The 19,852-nt window shown below is 42.6% G+C and overlaps 1 protein-coding gene across 1 annotated transcript in view; it reads right to left on the reverse strand.

The window, feature by feature from the left end:
* Positions 1-19,852, reverse strand: part of LOC124038763 (protein shisa-9B-like) — an 81,269-nt gene that overhangs the window by 49,723 nt on the left and 11,694 nt on the right. The gene's annotated exons all lie outside the window — the stretch shown is intronic.

The raw sequence follows: 19,852 nt of genomic DNA on the forward strand, positions 1-19,852 counted from the left end.
ACAGACAGATGCTGGCACTAAGACCGCACTCAGTCAGCTGTATAAGGAAATAAGCAAACAGGAAACCACTCACCCAGAGGTGGCGCTCCTAGTGGCCGGAGACTTTAATGCAGGGAAACTTAAATCAGTTCTACCAAATTTCTATCAACATGTTAAATGTGCAAGCAGAGGGGAAAAAAATTCTAGATCACCTGTACTCCACACACAGAGACGCGTACAACGCTCTCCCTCGCCCTCCATTTGGTAAATCGGACCACAACCCTGTCCTCCCTTTTCCTGCTTACAAGCAACAATTAAAGCAGGAAGCACCAGTGACTCGGTCTATAAAAAAGTGGTCAGATGAAGCAGATGCTAAACTACAGGACTGCTTTGCTATCACAGACTGGAACATGTTACGGGATTCTTCTGATGGCATTGAGGAGTACACCACATCAGCCACTGGCTTTATCAATAAGTGCATCGAGGACGTCGTCCCCACAGTGACAATACGTAAAAAACCCAACCAGAAGCCATGGATTACAGGTAACATTCGCAATGAGCTAAAGTGTAGAGCTGCGGTGCGGGACTCTAACCTGGAAGCTTACAAGAAATCCTGCTATGCCCTGCGATGAACCATCAAACAAGCAAAGCGTCAATACAGGGCTAAGATTGAATCATACTACAACAGCTCCGATGCTCGTCTTATGTGGCAGGGCTTGCAAACTACTACAGACAACAAAAAGAAGCACAGCCGCAAGCTATTCAGTCACACGAGCCTACCAAATGAGCTAAATCACTTCTATGCTCGCTTCGAGGTAAGCAACACTGAGGCATGTATGAGATCATCAGCTGTTCGGGATGATTGTTTGAAAATGCTCTCCGTAGCCGACGTGAGTAAGACCTTTAAACAGGTCAACATACATAATGCTGTGGGGCCAGACGGCTTACCAGGACGTGTGCTCTGGGAATGTGCAGACCAACTGGCAGGTGTCTTCACTGACATTTTCAACATGTCCCTGATTGAGTCTGTAATACCAACATGTTTCAAGCAGACCACCATAGTCCCTGTGCCCAAGAACACAAAGGCAACCTGCCTAAATGACTGCAGACCTGTAGCACTCACAGACCTGTTGCCCCCTCCCCATCAAAGTTGCCCACCCCTGACATAAAGTGTAGCAGTCTGGCTCCAGTGAAATGACTGGCGGTCAAACAACTTATACAGCCAGCCTCAGCATGCATGCCCTTGTGTTGTAGACCTTGGCAGGTGTTGAGAGACAGAGCCAGGCATAGCCCGTTCTCTGGGGAGGTTACTTGGCCCTGAGAAGAGAAGACGGAGTGGAGCGGTTCAATTGCCAGCAATTCTGCAGTTCCTTCCTGAGCAACAGCAGCCAGATGAGAGGCAGGTGATTATTGGTGGGGGTGGGGCTAAAACACCAGTAATCACTCATCTACGGACCCACTGTTCACACGGCAATGCTGCAAACTAATCTCTTACCGGATGCAATAAACAACTCCGTAGTATTCTGAAAAAAATTACTAGATTTATTTCAGAGCTATTGATGAACAAATTGTTTCTTATTACACAGTTTGAGGTCCATTAACAAATCATAATCTACTCATCAATAAAAGCACCAGTGAACCTACATAGGGCTCATTAACAGTGACATTTAGAGCTTTGTTGTGGTGGTATCAAAACCCTCATAGTCTCTCTCACATCAAGTTCTCTGGTAAAAACACAGAGAAATCCCAAACAAGTGAGTCAAAGGCAACCATCTGTCCATGACTTAGATAATCAGACTAACCTCCTCTTCTTTAAACGACACTGTCATTCCCTTCCTGTTCAGGCTATTTCATGTTTTCTATCCCCTTATGGACAAAAACACACAGGATTTGACGTGGAAAATCACATTATTTCACGTGAAATTTCACTTGTGAAATCATTTTAAAACATGTGTTTTTGGAACACTTCACCTGACAACAAAATGAGTCTTCTGATAGAGACAGTGCTGTTAACATAGTGTTTTCAACTTACATATTTGACCCACAACCACATCGTGTACAGTGCGTTCAGAAACTATTCAGACCCCTTGACTTTTTACATATTTTGTTAGGTTACAGCCTTATTCTGAAATTGATTAAATTGTTGTTGTTTTTCTCATCAATTCACACACAATACCCCATAATGACAAAGCAAAAACTGTTTTTTGTTGCTAAGGCCAGAAACAATTCATTCACTGTGTAACAGTATAATTTTAAACCGTCCCCTCGCCCATACCGGGGCGCGAACCAGGGACCTTCTGCACACATCAACAACAGTCACCCTCGAACCATCGTTACCCATCGCTCCACAAAAGCCGCGGCCCTTGCAGAGCAAGGGGAACTACTACTTCAAGGTCTCAGAGCAAGTGACGTAACGGATTGAAACACTATTTAGCGCACACCGCTAACTAAGCTAGCCGTTTCACATCCGTTACACTCACCCCCCTTTTGACCTTCCTCCTTTTTCCGCAGCAACCAGTAATCCGGGTCAACAGCATCAATGTAACAGTATAATTTTTAAACCGTCCCCTCGCCCATACCCGGGCGCGAACCAGGGACCTTCTGCACACATCAACAACAGTCACCCACGAAGCATCGTTACCCATCGCTCCACAAAAGCCGCGGCCCTTGCAGAGCAAGGGGAACTACTACTTCAAGGTCTCAGAGCAAGTGACGTAACGGATTGAAACACTATTTAGCGCACACCGCTAACTCCAGAAAGCTAGCCGTTTCACATCCGTTACAACTGATTATGGATTTTTACTCCAGAAAGTAAGGCTAGTGAGCAAAATATATATATATATATATATATATTAAGTCGATAAGGAATAACAGTACTTGACCACATTGTCCTACAGTAGGAACTTATGCAGGCTCTAGGCCTAATGTGAGCTTCAAGAGATATTATTCCATGCAAAAACCTACACTATTTTTCTTAAAAAGAACGCAGATGTTACAATGTAGTTATAACCATGAGAAATGAAACACAATGGGAAGTATAACTTGTGACAGTTTCTTTATTCCTGATTTAAAAAAAATCCCTGATAAAAATCAAGAACAGCTTCACAAGACACCATAACTAAAATAAATCACCTACTGGGTGTCAACAAACAATAACGATTCAACATGTAGAATCGCCTGGAAATGAAAATGACAGCCAATGTTCTGTGGTCAGAAGTAATTGCACAATCACCTGCTGCTTTTTACTGTTCAACAGCATGGTCTGTTTTGCCCTTTATTTCTAGTTTATTCTGGTCTCTTGGTTGTTCATCTCTTTTTTACATTTATTGGAGCTCTTATAATGAACTGCTTTCCTTCTTGCTAACACACTGGGCACATTGGCCGGACATGTTGGGATTGTTGTTTGAGCCTCACAACCTCTTCACCCTCAAGAACATCTGGACATCCACAATGGACACACACATCTGGGAATGACACTGTGATTGCTGAGTAATACTGTCTCTACTTGTATTCCACAGGTTAGACCCTTGAAAGCAACTATCTGCTCGTGATATGGATTGTCTTCTTGGAAAACCTCTGAAACACATGTAAAACCTCTGAAACACATGTAAAAGCTCTGAAACATATGTAAAAGCTCTGAAACACATGTAAAAGCTCTGAAACACATAAAAGCCCTGAAAACATGTAAAAGCTCTGAAACACATGTAAAAGCTCTGAAACACATGTAAAAGCCCTGAAACACATGTAAAAGCCCTGAAACACATGTAAAAGCCCTGAAACATATGTAAATCTCTGAAACACATGTAAAAGCTCTGAAACACATAAAAGCTCTGAAACACATGTAAAAGCTCTGAAACACATGTAAAAGCTCTGAAACACATGTAAAAGCCCTGAAACACATGTAAAAGCTCTGAAACACATGTAAAAGCTCTGAAACACATGTAAAAGCTCTGAAACACATGTAAAAGCTCTGAAACACATGTAAAAATGTTCTCATCCTGAATGCGTTGGACTGATCTTTTTTAGAGAGCTTGCTTTTGGCATACAAGCACTTTGGCTTCTCACATTCAACACAGTTGATGGTCGCTCTCACCTTTGCACTGACGATGGCAGCACTCCTCTTTACATGTTCTATATTTGGTGTCAGAGAAGGCCTATCCATGTCAGTGGTGTCCAAGCTGTACAGATCATACCATTTCTGGTACTCACGTCTGTCTGCTGTCAATGTTGGATCAAGCATTTCGCTACACCCGCAATAACATCTGCTAAACACGTGTATGTGACCAATAACATATGATTTGATCAGGCACAAACCTTCATTTCTTAAATTGTTCTTCTGGCAAGCGTGGAGGATTCATTAAGCAATACCAGCATGGATCTTCTCCCTCGCATTTCTTGATCTGTGTATTTTGACATCTTGAAATGTCTGTCCTGGAATTGCTTGTACTGTTCCTTGTCAAGGCCTTTTCTGCTAAGGTCATGCATCATGTCAATTTCTGTATCAATGATGTTTAATTGGTGTGCAATATTGGCAATTTCTTAATGTGTTGCGAGCTGATGTACTTCTACGTGTGTTCCTTTCCACTTCAGGTGCTCAAACCGACCAATCACAAGAGCTGCAACAGGATGCATACTCTTTTCAAAAGCCTCTTTCATATCTGGTTGTTTGGTGGCTGTTTCACGTAGGCTTGTCATTGTGTCTCACTTCTTCACACACTTATCATTTGATTCTTCCATCTTCTTCCTAGCCAGGGCTGTTCCCTGAAGCCCCAAGTTTAGAAGGGAATTAACTCTCTCGGCAGGGTTGGCCCAGCTGTCACCTAGTGCAGTTCTACAGGCGATAAGCATGTCAGAATCCAGTAGAACAAACAGGAGTGTGTGGCATGCTTGAACAGAGGCATATGTGGTTCTGTGGTCTGGCCCACCACCATGAATGATCAAGATTTACTTGTTGAGAAAGACATCTTCACTGTAGTTCTCTCCTCTGAGAATGCTGAGATGTTCAACTGTGTGTCGAAGGGGCATGGATGGCTGGACAATCTTGTCCTTGACAGTGACATGAACTTTCCCATCATAGAATTAACTAGATGGAGATGCTGGGATATCTGGGATCAACATGACAGATGGTACTGATGTGGTAATCATGGTCGGCAGCTGCTAGAACTGGCCCACTTACAGGAGCAATGCTTGGATGTCTGCCTCTGTTACAGGTCCCTATAGGCTGGCCAGGTTCTCCGACAGGGATGATTGCCTTATCATCCACACATTACATTTCACATGCAAGAAAACTTTTGAATGTTTTTCCACTGTACTGCAACAAACTTTGAATCTTGATGTCCCTTATCACCCAAGACTGGACTGTGAACTTGAGGTTAAACCTTCCTGTGTACTGGAGAGCAGACATGGACCATGGATTCTTGGGTGTAAACTGCAGTCTTAAATACTGTATTGATGGCATTTTAGTTTCTGGTGGAAGCCACTTTTCCACTATGTCACGCGAGTACTCAACTGAAATAGCAAAAGGTAAATACAAGTACTTCCCATGACTGCAATCGTTGACCTGAACTGTGTATTCATTAAAATACTTCATCCCAAAAGGGCTAGAATGAGGATTGTGGTTTGCCATTCAGCTTCCTTAAATCCAGGATCAGGTCTGGGTCATCACCATCAAGGAGGAACAAGGACACTCTCTCATCAAATAGGCCCTGTTCATCATTGTTTGCTGAACTCTTGTCATCTGTCACAAACCAATCAATTTATCTCAGGAAGTAGCTGTTCACATTGGCAGCATGTGCGTATTTGTTAAGGAATGCTTTTTGCATTGCTCTCGTCTGGTACGTTGTTGTTGTTTTTTCTCCGTGTGGAGATGACAGAAGCCTGGTATCATGAACGCCATTGCTAGGAGAGGACACCTTGCATATGAATGTCAGAGTGCCTAGGTAGTTACCACAGGAATACTTGTACAAAGTGAAAGTCAATGAAAGTTTCAAGTTATCAATCCATTTCCTTCTCTGGAATCAATCTTCAGGAGAAAGTCCAGTAGAAAGAGGGGATGGTATTGGGGCACTTTCTCCAAAGCTTGTAACAGAGTGCTGTACTGGGGGCTGATCGGTCAGCATGATGCGCAATGTAGCATAAAACATCAGACTCTGGTGTACGTAGGGGTGTGGACTGTTGGTGACGTCTGGTAATTGCTTGATTCACCTTCTCCAAGTGGGATGCATCAGCTGCTATGGACTCTTTAGACTCACCACATCTTCTCTGAGAGCTAGTGTGAACAAGGAATACAGGCAGTTTTAGATGAGGGGTTTAAAACATAAAGCATACACTTACTTTTGAAAATTTCCTGAATAAACGGTGTGCCACAAACTTAATTGATATAGAAAAATGACAATACAATCATTAAAATACCGGCGAAGTGATTCCGGTGTGCCCAGGGCTGGGATATTGCAATAGAAAGCTGACTGCAATGATCCCGAAGCTGATCTTGACTTAGTTTTGGTGCCTTGCGTCGTGTTTCCTGGTATCTGCTGCAGGATCCAAGGCCTTGTGGTAATTGCAGGAATCTGTCTGGTAAGGCTAAGCCTCTCTCCTTGAACTTCTCTAGATGGGGGTCCATATACCAGAGTGCTTTTGATAATTGGGTAACGAATGTACAGGTTATATGGACATGAAAAATAGGAGAAATATTACATTTCAGCCTGATTATCAGATTATTATTATTAATACACAAATCAACATTAACATTATTCACATAGAATATTGCAATCTATTATACTGTACATCCTATCATATTCAACAATTATTGGAGAGAAAAAATGTAATGTATGAATGTATTATCAGTTCATTAATCTACTTAATTGTATAGCCTAACAAGGCTTTAACAAATGAAGACAAAAATAAAAGGCCTATCATAGACCACCCTTTCTAGGAAAAATATGCCATTGTTAAAAAAGGGCAATCATTCGAATTAGTGTTGAATTTATTATGGATTTATTATGGATAAATGAATAAACAATATCCCCATTTTAAATAGAATTGTATCTAGGTAAACTTATACTCTGTATGTTTAATAGACAATATGAGTTCATAAGAAGAACTTGTGGGGCAGGAGAAAGGAATAATAAAATGTTAAAGAACACCATTCCAACTGGGCAGGAACAAATGGGTTGTGGACTGTGTAAACACATAAGGTCGTTAGCCTATGGTTGACCCAACCTGAAACTTAGCTCTGGGGTTTTTAGATTAGGCAGTGAGTGCATTCCTAGGGTTTCTGTTAATTAAAACTGTCAGTTCAGTGGTGATCGATAATGTTGAGGGGTCAAAAGTTATCTGGGAGTGTGTTAGTAAGTTAGAATGAACTTTTCACCTACTTTGTCCTGTCGAAAGGAGGGGGTTCGGTTAAGGCAGTGAAATGACGTCATGACCTGTATTTAAACTGATGCATGTGTTTGAGTGGGAGCACGCTCCGAGAAAAGCTTATATTACCTATAATTTAAAGACTGGTCTGCGTCTATTTTATGCAAACAAGAAATCTTACAAATCCTCATAAAATAGATGAAGGCCTTCAATTGATGAAAGCACATCGGCATAATTAAATTATATAACAATTAGGTTAAATTAATGTAACACTGGAAAAAGTGCAATCCAATCTCGTAATTTAATGTGATGTATAGGGTAATAGAGTAAACAAAAAAATCGTATTCAAGAATGATTGCCAATAAATAATTGTAATCAAATTCAAAATGTTGATGTACAACAATGAGTTCATTACCTGCATGCATCTCTATAGCCTATAGGCGTTAACACACTTCGATTTCATCAATCATTTTGACTTCAATTTGGTTGTCCAAAATATTTGCTTGCACTGCGTCTTTGCTGATGAATGCCCTGCTCTCTGGCCAGTCAATTGGTTCAATGATGTTGTTTCATCTATTAATTGATTATAATAGATCAGAAAATGATGCATAATCATAAATTTAACTGACTGTTTGTTTATAATGAGGGACGTCCCAAGTTTAACCTGGACACATAAATAGTAGGAGTTTGTGCTGGCTTCAGCCATGACGGCATAAGAGAGAAATTAAACATCAGCATGTCGCCTGCAGGTGCGAGCGTGTCACGTCCTGACCACAGAGAGCCCTTATTTCCTATGGTATAGTGGGTCAGGGCGTGACTGGGGGGTTTTCTAGTTATTTTATTTCTATGTGGTGTTCTAGTTTATTTTCTATGTTGGGGATTTTTATGATTCCCAATTAGAGGCAGCTGGTAATCGTTGTCTCGATTTGGGGATCATATTTAAGTAGCTGTTTTTCCCACCTGTGTTTGTGGGATATTGTTTATGTGTAGTTGTATGTCAGCACTCCATTGTCATCACGTTTCATTATTATTTATTGTTTTGTTATGTGGTTCACTTACTTTAAATAAATAAAGATGTGGAACCCAAATCACGCTGCACGTTGGTCCGAGTATGCTTCCAACGATCGTGACAGAGCGTGTATTTCAAGTCCAATCCGAGGCTCAAACATGATCTGAGAGCGTGATCTCAGGCTGTTTGGTCTCTTGCGCATTGGGGTAGCAGTTCTATAGGAAGAGAGAAACTACAGATTCTTTTAAACAACACTTCATTTTAAGATTTACACATCATCTGCAGACTGCCACGTATACAAAAAGTATGTGCTTCCCTGTAAAAGCTGAGAACTGACACTGTTCGTTGAGCTTTCAACTATGCACTGTTGAGTGGATGGTTGATTCTCCATTTTTGCAAAAGGCAATTAGTTGTCTGTGCAGTTTTAAGATAGCATGAGGTTGATACCCTGAGGGCTCAACCGTCTAACTGCATTCACAACAGCAAACACTATAATGTGCTCCTTTCTGCAAGTTTCCATACATGTGACTTCCTGTACATAGTAAAGCCATGGGATGTCACATGCTGCGGTTGCACCCAAGCGGACCTTAACTATACGCCCAGTCTTATGAATAAATCCTACAAAGACAAGTTTGTATCAGGTTAGAAAAAACACTAGCATAGAACAAGAGACAATTGTTTAAACAGTAAAACATGGGATTGCATGACTACTTAAGTAATCTTCCATGACAGCATCAACTTGGGGAAGCCTCAAGGGAGAGCGGACAGGGCAATATAAACAAAGCGCTGCATATATTGCCCAAAATATTTTTTAAATATGCGAGGTCTGGAGAAAAGTAAGGCAGGTCATCTGTTAAACAGTAATTCAACTTTGTTCGGTCTAATTTATACAAAAAATAAAAATAACTACCGCATTTCCATAAGTATTCAGACCATTCACTCAGTACTTTGTTGGAGCACCTTTGGCAGCGATTACAGCCTCGAGTCTTCTTGGGTATAATACTACAAGCTTGGCACACCTGTATTTGGGGAGTTTCTCCCATTCTTCTCTGCAGATCCTCTCAAGCTCTGTCAGGTTGGTTGGGGAGCGTTGCTGCACAGCCACTTTCAGGTCTCTCCAGAGATGTTTGAGCAGGTTCAAGTCCGGCCTCTGGCTGGGTCAATCAAGGACATTCAGACACTTGTTTCCGAAGCCACTCATGAGTTGTCTTAGCTGTGTGCTTAGGGTTGTTGTCCTGTCGAAAGGTGAACGTTCACCTCAATCTGAGGTCCTGAGTGCTCTGGAGCAGGTTTTCATCAAGGATTTCCCAGTACTTTGCTCCATTCATCTTTGCCTCAATCCTGACTAGTCTCAAAGTCTTGGCCGCTGAAAACCATTCCCACAGCATGATGCTGCCACCACCATTCTTCACCGTAGGGAAGACGTGACGCTTGGCATTCAGGTCAAAGAGTTCAATCTTGGTTTCTTCAGACCAGAGAATCTTTAGGCGCTTTTGGCAAACTCCAAGAGGGCTGTCATGTGCCTTTTACTGAGTAGTGGCATCTGTCTGGCCACTCTACCATAAAAGCCTGATTGGTGGAGGGCTGCAGAGATGGTTGGCCTTCTGGAAAGTTCTCCCATCTCCGCAGAGGAACTCTAGAGCTCTGTCAGAGTGAGAATGGGGTTCTTGGTCACCCCCCTAACCAAGGCCCTTTCCCCCCAATTGCTCAGTTTGGGCGGGCAGCCAGCTCTAGGAAGAGTATTGGTGGTACCAAACTTCTTCCATTTAAGAATGATGGAAGCCACTGTGTTCTTGGGGACCTTCAATGCTGGAGATATTTTTTGGTATCCTACCACAGATCTGTGCCTCGACACAATCCTGTCTGGGAACTCTACGGACAATTCCTTTAACATCATGGCTTGGTTTTTGCTCTAGCTCTGTCAACTGTGGGATCTTATATAGACAGGTGTGTGCCTTTCCAAATAATGTTCAATCAATTTAATTTACCATGGGTGGACTCCAAGTTGTATAAACAGCAAGGATGATCAATAGAAACAGGATGCACCTGAACTCAATTTTGTGTCTTATAGCAAAGGTTCTGAATACTTATGTAAATAAGCTATGTTTTTTTAATACATTTACAAACATTTCTAAAAACCTGTTTTCCCATTGTTGTCATTGAATAGTGTGTCTAGATTGCTGAGGATTTCAATTTATTAAATCCATTTTAGAATAAGGAACGTAACAAAATGTGGAAAAGGTCAAGAGGTCTGAATACTTTCTGAAGGCCCTGTATGTTTATTTATGCAGTAATTATTATTCAACACATCTTCACCTGGGATTTGAACTCACAAGCTCTTGGTTCATGGCATTCCAATACTTCTGATATGCCACCATGTCTGTGTTAATATCTGATTTCACCTGTATTCCTACACTTTAGACTTCAAAGTGAATCTCAAATCTTTTTTTTTATAAAACTCATTAAACCAGAATAATATGCCCCACTAACATTAGACAACTATACAGAAAACCCTCAAATTGACGAGATAAGTAAAGTATATCAATTTAGTAAGAAAAACGGATAACTAAAATAGCAGTCAGTTGGTACTCTGCTGCTCAGTGTAGAGATGTACTATAGGTCATGAATGTGTAGGGGATTTCTGAGAATGCTACAGACTTTGTGTTGCAGCAGAAAGATAAACATACCCCAAATTCAGAAGTTGTGAGTTCAAATCTCATTGCGGGGTCATATTTTGGCTGAACAGCATACCACAAACTTTTAAACCACCATACCATTTCATTACTTTCATTATAATGGGTTGGAAGCATCTGAGACCATCCTGTGACGTCCTGGTAAAACAAATTTCTGGAGAACATCTTACATACATCCTAACATGGTCCTCACCCTTTCAGAAAACCACATGATTTTTGCCTGGTCACGTTTTCACATGAAATGTTACACTGGTGTTTTTGTAAATCAGCCCAGGCAGGGTAGCCAGAGTCTTCCGGAGAGGTCTTCCCAGCATGGAGCTTAGTGTCTGTGAAAGGCAGCAGTGAAACTATAATTACCTGAAATAGAACATGATTAAGCTGCTCTATTTACAGGTTCATTTTCCATTATTGAGAGAAAATGTACTTACTGAAAAATGACATAATAAAAGACAATATACCTCATACTATTTATGGGGCTGGGGAGCTTGATGGGTCTCTGTCTGTCTGGGTTTTGCTCTAATTTCTCTCTGTGTTTGGAAAGTGTCTGTCAGTTTGCTTTGCTCTAATTTCTCTGTGTTTGACGGGTTGCTGCAAAGTCTGTTGACACAGAGAGACTAGATCAACACTCCAGCAGCAGATACCTTTCCTCTCCTACAGCTCATAAAAGATGCAGAGGCATATATTTCAGGAGGAGCAGGAGCATCCCAAATGAATGAGCAATGAGAAGGGCACATTAGCAAACCAGTGATTTCTGCCCTGCATCGGATCAACCTATCCATCTACATTCTAGATGGATGCTCATGATTTCTATTATAAAACTAAACATGGAACTTATTGATGATCTGAGAGATGTAGATCTGTTCAAAGAAGACATCTATACTCCCTTGGAGAAAAATGCAAGCTAACACATACCGTAGAGAGAAAGGCTGTGTTTAGTAACCTAGTTATCTGGTACTGTTCATGAGGACACAAGCAGAATGAGTGGTAGGTTTGGGTGTGCTTCGCCTTGCAGCGTCTTGGCAACAGGGAGAAAAATGTGTTGGTCCAAGACAAAGGATCTCCTGCCTAATATGAAGCAGCGTAAGGGAGGAACTACTTTGTTATGGATGGAGAAGTGGGTCGCTAGGAAACCCCATATGGAACCCCGGCCGCTCGGTTCGGCCACAATGCCTTTAAGGCTGCAGAACTAACTCAGCGCCTTCAGCAAAGAGAACTGTATGTACGGTATGCGTGTTTTCATGCATGCTTACACACACAAGCATGCGTGTATGCACACACGCACAGAGTTAAATTACAATTTTAAAATGGTTAATTATGAAATTCCAGTTAACACCTGTTAGGTAATTAATGCCAATCACTGCCTCGGGAGAAAATGATCCGCCACCACCGTTTTACCAGCAAGACTCTCTCTCAACTCATTACCATCCACAACCTGTGGCCTTCTCATTCTGCTAGCAAATCATTTTAGAACACAAATAAACAAACACAGCCTACTGGTTGAATCAACATTGTTTCCACGTCATTTCAATGAAATTACGCTGAACCAACGTGGAATAGATGTTGAATTGACATCTGTGCCCAGGGGGAGCTGTCTGCAGAGGTCTGGGAGAAGAGAGCAGAGACAGACACTAGCGTGCTTGTTTTTCATCAGGAGGATACAGTGCCTTCAGAAAGTATTCACACCCCTAGAATCTTTCCACATTTTGTTGTGTTACTGCCTGAATTTAAAATGTATTAAATATTTTTTTGTCACTAGCCTACACCCCATAATGTCAAAGTGGAATTCTGTTTTACAAAACTTTTACAAATGTATTAAAAAAATTAAAAGCTGAAATGTCAATAAGTATTCAACCATTTTGTTATGGTAAGCCTAAATACATTCAGGAGTAAAAACTTGCTGAACAAGTCACATAATAAGTTGCATGAGATTCAACCACAAAGACCAGGGAGGTTTTACAATGCTTTCCAAAGAAGGGCACCTATTTGTTGACTGGTAAAACAAAGAAAAGCAGACATTGAATATCGCTTTGAGCATGGTCCCTCTGTTTCAGTCACTCTCTCTCCAGTCTGTCCTCCCTGGTTCATTCACTCTCTGTCCAGTCTGTCCTCTGTTTGTCACTCTCTGTCCAGTATGTCCTCCCTGGTTCAGTCACTCTCTGTCCAGTCTGTCCTCCCTGGTTCAGTCACTCTCTGTCCAGTCTGTCCTCTGTTTGTCACTCTCTGTCCAGTATGTCCTCCCTGGTTCAGTCACTCTCTGTCCAGTCTGTCCTCTGTTTGTCACTCTCTGTCCAGTATGTCCTCCCTGGTTCAGTCACTCTCTGTCCAGTCTGTCCTTCCTGGTTCAGTCACTCTCTGTCCAGTCTGTCCTCTGTTTCAGTCACTCTCTGTCCAGTCTGTCCTCCCTGGTTCAGTCACTCTCTGTCCAGTCTGTCCTCCCTGGTTCAGTCACTCTCTGTCCAGTCTGTCCTCTGTTTCAGTTACTCTCTGTCCAGTCTGTCCTCCCTGGTTCAGTCACTCTCTGTCCAGTCTGTCCTCCCTGGTTCAGTCACTCTCTGTCCAGTCTGTCCTCCCTGGTTCAGTCACTCTCTGTCCAGTCTGTCCTCCCTGGTTCAGTCACTCTCTGTCCAGTTTGTCATCCCTGGTTCAGTCAATCTCTGTCCAGTCTGTCCTCCCTGGTTCAGTCACTCTCTGTCCAGTCTGTCCTCCCTAGTTCAGTCACTCTCTGTCCAGTCTGTCCTCCCTGGTTCAGTCACTCTCTGTTCAGTCTGTCCTCTCTGTTTCAGTCATTGGTACTTATTGCCTGCATGAGTTTAGTCTGTGCATGTTCAGACAATGGAAATGTTGAATTATGCATGTTTCACTTTGAAGAAAAGGAGATTATGAACACATATTGCACACCTTTAAAAGTAGGGTTTGAAGGGAGTATTCTGCATTGTGCCATACTGACAGACAGTTTCAGACTTGATTGATCCCCAAGGGGAAACTTGCTGTCACGTCGCAAAGACTAACATACTGGCAAGACAGAAACAATGGCTGAGTCAAAAAGTGCCAATATGTCACAGTGCTAGATACAGTACGATGCGACAGTGTTAGATAATGTTATCAATCACCTGTAATCATATCACACTGAATCTTGACTTGATGGCTGATCCAATAAACAGAAACTCATAACTGTTTGGTTTTCTGCATGATCCCAGACGGAGTGCACATGATCCGTGTCATCTGTGGAGATCCTGAACTGATGCATTTGCATATATGCATTAGACAAAATACAGTGGGTGACAAAAGGGCAGAGAAACTAGCAGCATTTCCATGAGAATCACCAGGTTCACAAACACATCTACATTCTTTGAAAAAAGGGTTCCAAAAGGGTTCTGCAGCTGTCCCCATAGGAGAACCCTTTTTGGTTTTAGGTAGAACCCTTTGTGGAAAGGGATCTACATGGAACCCAAAAGGGTTATATCTGGAACCAAAGGGGGTTCTTCATAGGGTTCTCCAATGGGGACAGCTGAAAAAGCATTTTTGGTTCTAGATAGCAAAAAAATGCTAAGAATGTATGAGCAGAGTGAAGTGAATGATAAACATGATAACAGATCATAATCATATTATCTATATATTATAACAGATCAAGCTAGGTAGAGAGATGATGATGGGTGGAGTCCATTTTTTACCAATCTAGTTAAATTTCTATCCTATGATCTCATCTATTCAACCAGATTTGATCCCTGTCTTTCTTTTGAAGGCTAAGGTCATATGGAAGTCTTTGATATTATGCATTCTATGATGTTATGAAAGCTATGACCCCTTATTGATGTAATTTGTGGGGGGGGGGGGACTCAATATTAGGAAGGTGTTCCTACTGTTCGGTATACTCAGTCTATTTGGAAGTAGTTTAGTGACCAAAAAAGGGGTTAAATATGTGTACAGAAAAAATCCTGATCTGTCAGATATAGGACAGACACTTCAAAACAAACGTCCTTTGGGTCTGTTTTGTTTGACTGTTTTTCGATGTATGTTATTTAATGTTTCTATGGTCTATTAGCAGTAAGGCCAGATTCAGTGTTTCATTGGGGATAAATAAAGGGGTCCTAAAATTACATGTCAAATATCAAATCAAATTGTATTTGTCACATGCGCCGAATACAACAGTGAAATGCTTAATTACAAGCCCTTAACCAACAATGCAGTTAAGAAAAAACCTAAAAAATAAAACAATAAATTAAGAAATACAAATCATTAAAGAGCAGCAGTAAATAACAGTAGCGTGGCTATATACAGGGGGTACCGGTACAGAGTCAATGTGTCAATGTGCGGGGGCACTGGTGTCGAGGTAGTTGAGGTAATTATGTACATGCAGGTAGGGTTATTAAAGTGGCTATGCATAGATGATAACAGAGAGTAGCAGCAGCGTAGGGGGGTGCAAATAGTCTGGGTAGCCATTTTATTAGCTGTTCAGAAGTCTTATGGTTTTGGGGTAGAAGCTGTTTAGAAGCCTCTTGGACCTAGTCTTGGCGCTCTGGTACCGCTTGCCATGCGGTAGCAGAGAGAACAGTGTACGACTAGGGTGGCTGGAGTCTTTGACCATTTTTTGGCCTTCCTCTGACACCACCTGGTATAGAGGTCCTGGATGGCAGGAAGCTTGGCCCTGGTGATGTACTGAGCCATACGCACTACCCTCTGTAGTGCCTTGCGGTCGGAGGCCGAGCAGTCACCATACCAGGCAGTGATGCAACCCGTCAGGATGCTCTCGATGGTGCAGATGTAAAACAGTTTGAGGATCTGAGGACCCATGCCAAATCTTTTCAGTCTCCTGAGGGGGAATAGGTTTTGTCATGCCCTCTTCACAACTGTCTTGGTTTGCTTGGACCATGTTAGTTTGTTGGTGATGTGGACGCCAAGGAAGTTGAAGCTCTCAACCTGCTCCACTACAGCCTTGTCAATGAGAATGGGGGCATGCTCGGTCCTCCTTTTCCTGTATATATGATCCTTAGTATGACCATCTTAAAACAATTCAATACGTTAGCTTAGCAGAACCCACACCAGGCTTACATGCTGACCACACCACTTGCATTGTAAAATGTTATTCAATCATTGCACCCACACTGCCCGCGAGCGTCAACAAGCATTTACGTAGCCAGGCACTAAAATAGAACTTGGTTCTATTTGTGATGCTCGATGCGCTGAAAGTCCTGTTTCTCCCATCTCTTCATTGGTTTTTAGGAGCATATAGCCACTTGGGTGATTGAAAGATGAACTGGGGTCCACACTCCAGTCCAGTTGGTGGTGGTAATGCACCTTAAAGTTGGTTGCCAACCGCCATATAAAGTACAAAGAAGAAGAAGCCTGAAGGAGAGATTACTAGAAACTAACTATGTTTAAATACAATATAGCAAGTAAAACACTGGAATGGTAGTTTTGCAATGGAAGAATGTGCAAAGTAAAAATAAAAATAATGGGGTGCAAAGGAGAAAAATAAATACATTAAATACAGTTGGGAAAGAGGTAGTTGTTTGGGCTAAATTATAGGTGGGCTATGTACAGGTGCAGTAATCTGTGAGCTGCTCTGACAGTTGGTGCTTAAAGCTAGTGAGGGAGATAAGAGTTTCCAGTTTCAGAGATTTTTGTAGTTCGTTCCAGTCATTGGCAGCAGAAAACTGGAAGGAGAGGCGGCCAAAGAAAGAATTGGTTTTCGGGGTGACGACAGAGATATACCTGCTGGAGTGTGTGCTACAGGTGGGAGATGCTATGGTGACCAGCGAGCTGAGATAAGGGGGGACTTTACCTAGCAGGGTCTTGTAGATGACATGGAGCCAGTGGGTTTGGCGACAAGTATGAAGCGAGGGCCAGCCAACGAGAGCGTACAGGTCGCAATGGTGGGTTGTATATGGGGCTTTGGAGACAAAACGGATTGCACTGTGATAGACTGCATCCAATTTGTTGAGTAGGGTATTGGAGGCTATTTTGTAAATTACATCGCCAAAGTCGAGGATTGGTAGGATGGTCAGTTTTACAAGGGTATATTTGGCAGCATGAGTGAAGGATGCTTTGTTGCGAAATAGGAAGCCAATTCTAGATTTAACTTTGGATTGGAGATGTTTGATATGGGTCTGGAAGGAGAGTTTACAGTCTAACCAGACACCTAAGTATTTGTAGTTGTCCACATATTCTAAGTCAGAGCCGTCCAGAGTAGTGATGTTGGACAGGCGGGTAGGTGCAGGTAGCGATCGGTTGAATAGAATGCATTTAGTTTTATTTGTATTTAAGAGCAATTGGAGGCCACGGAAGGAGAGTTGTATGGCATTGAAGCTTGCCTGGAGGGTTGTTAACACAGTGTCCAAAGAAGGTCCAGAAGTATACAGAATGGTGTCGTCTGCGTAGAGGTGGATCAGAGACTCACCAGCAGCAAGAGCGACCTCATTGGTGTATACAGAGAAGAGAGTCGGTCCAAGAATTGAACCCTGTGGCACCCCCATAGAGACTGCCAGAGGTCCGGACAGCAGACCCTCCGATTTAACACACTGAACTCTTATCAGAGAAGTAGTTGGTGTACCAGGCGAGGCAATCATTTGAGAAACCAAGGCTGTCGAGTCTGCCGATGAGGATGTGGTGATTGACAGAGTCGAAAGCCTTGGCCAGATCAATGAATACGGCTGCACAGTAATGTTTCTTATCGATGGCGGTTAAGATATCGTTTAGGACCATGAGCGTGGCTGAGGTGCACCCATGACCAGCTCTGAAACCAGATTGCATAGCAGATTAGGTATGGTGAGATTCGAAATGGTCGGTAATCTGTTTGTTGACTTGGCTTTCGAAGACCTTAGAATAGAATATAGGTCTGTAGCAGTTTGGGTCAAGAGTGTTCCCCCCTTTGAAGAGGGGGATGACTGCAGCTGCTTTCCAATCTTTGGGAATCTCAGACAACACGAAAGAGAGGTTGAACAGGCTAGTAAATAGGGGTGGCAACAATTTCGGCAAATCATTTTAGAAAGAAAGGGTCCAGATTGTCTAGCCCAGCTGATTTGTAGGGGTCCAGATTTTGCAGCTCTTTCAGAACATCAGCTGAACGGATTTGGGAGAAGGAGAAATGGGGAAGGCTTGGGCGAGTTGCTGTTGGGGGTGCAGTGCTGTTGACCGGGGTAGGAGTAGCCAGGTGGCAAGCATGGCCAGCCGTAGAAAAATGCTTATTGAAATTCTCAATTATGCTCAATTTATCAGTGGTGACAGTGTTTCCTATCTTCAGTGCAGTGGGCAGCTGGGAGGAGGTGTTCTTATTCTCCATGGACTTTACAGTGTCCCAGAACTTTTTTGAGTTAGTGTTGCAGGAAGCAAATTTCTGCTTGAAAAAGCTAGCCTATGGTTTCTAGCTTCCCTGAACAGCTGCATATCACGGGGGCTGTTCGATGCTAATGCAGAACGCCATACATAGGATGTTTTTGTGTTGGTTAAGGGCAGTCAGGTCTGGGGAGAACCAAGGGCTATATCTGTTCCTGGTTCTAAATTTCTTGAATGGGGCAAGTTTATTTAAGATGGTTAGGAAGGCATTTAAAAAAATATTCAGGCATCCTCTACTGACGGGATGAGATCAATATCCTTCCAGGATACCCCGGCCAGGTCGATTAGAAAGGCCTGCTCGCTGAAGTGTTTCAGGGAGCGTTTTACAGTGATGACCGCTGACCCATTACGGATGTAGTCAATGAGGCCGTGATCGCTGAGATCTTGGTTAAAGACGGCAGAGGTGTATTTAGAGGGGAAGTTGGTTAGGATGATATCTATGAGCGTGCCCGTGCCCAGCATTGGGGAGGTACCTGGTAGGTTCATTGATAATTTGTGTGAGATTGAGGCCATAAAGTTTAGATTGTAGGATGGCTGGGGTGTTAAGCATGTTCCAGTTTAGGTCGCCTAGCAGCACGAGCTCTGAAGATAGATGGGGGGCAATCAGTTCACATATGGTGTCCAGAGCACAGCTGGGGGCAGAGGGTGGTCTATAGCAGGCAGCAACGGTGAGAGACTTGTTTTTAGAGAGGTGGATTTTTAAAAGTAGAAGTTCAAATTGTTTGGGTACAGACCTGGATAGTAGGACAGAACTCTGCAGGCTCTTTGCAGTAGATTGCAACACCGCCCCCTTTGGCAGTTCTATCTTGTCTGAAAATGTTGTAGTTTGGAATTAAAATTTCAGAATTTTTGGTGGTCTTCCTAAGCCAGGATTCAGACACAGCTAGAACATCCGGGTTGGCAGAGTGTGCTAAAGTAGTGAATAGAACAAACTTAGGGAGGAGGCTTCTAATGTTAACATGCATGAAACCAAGGCTATTATGGTTACAGAAGTCGTGAAAAGAGAGCGCCTGGGGAATAGGAGTGGAGCTAGGCACTGCAGGGCCTGGATTCACCTCTACATCGCCAGAGGAACATAGGAGGAGTAGAATAAGGGTGCGGCTAAAAGCAATACAAATTGGTCGTCTGGAACGTCTGGAACAGAGAGTAAAAGGAGGTTTCTAATCAGAACAGCAATGGACAAGACATATTGACATTAAGGAGTATTAATTGTCTGAGTAGAGGACCTTGTGCATTTCAGGTAAAATAACAACCCAATGTTTATATCCCAGGACAAAATTGGTTAGCAAGCTAGCCAACTAAATTGCCATAAATGTGTGATTCTTTTCAACATGTCCCCAAATTAATATAGTTGGTTGAGAGTTTGTTTTGATATTTCAGCCTGTGTCTTGATCACGCCTGGTGTGGGTGGACAAAATCAAGACGTGCGCGATGGCGCGCGAGTGGTCTGGTCAGCATATCAGACTCTAGAGGGTTAATT

The sequence above is a fragment of the Oncorhynchus gorbuscha genome, linkage group LG06 (assembly GCF_021184085.1).
Source record: "Oncorhynchus gorbuscha isolate QuinsamMale2020 ecotype Even-year linkage group LG06, OgorEven_v1.0, whole genome shotgun sequence".
NCBI lineage: Eukaryota > Metazoa > Chordata > Actinopteri > Salmoniformes > Salmonidae > Oncorhynchus > Oncorhynchus gorbuscha.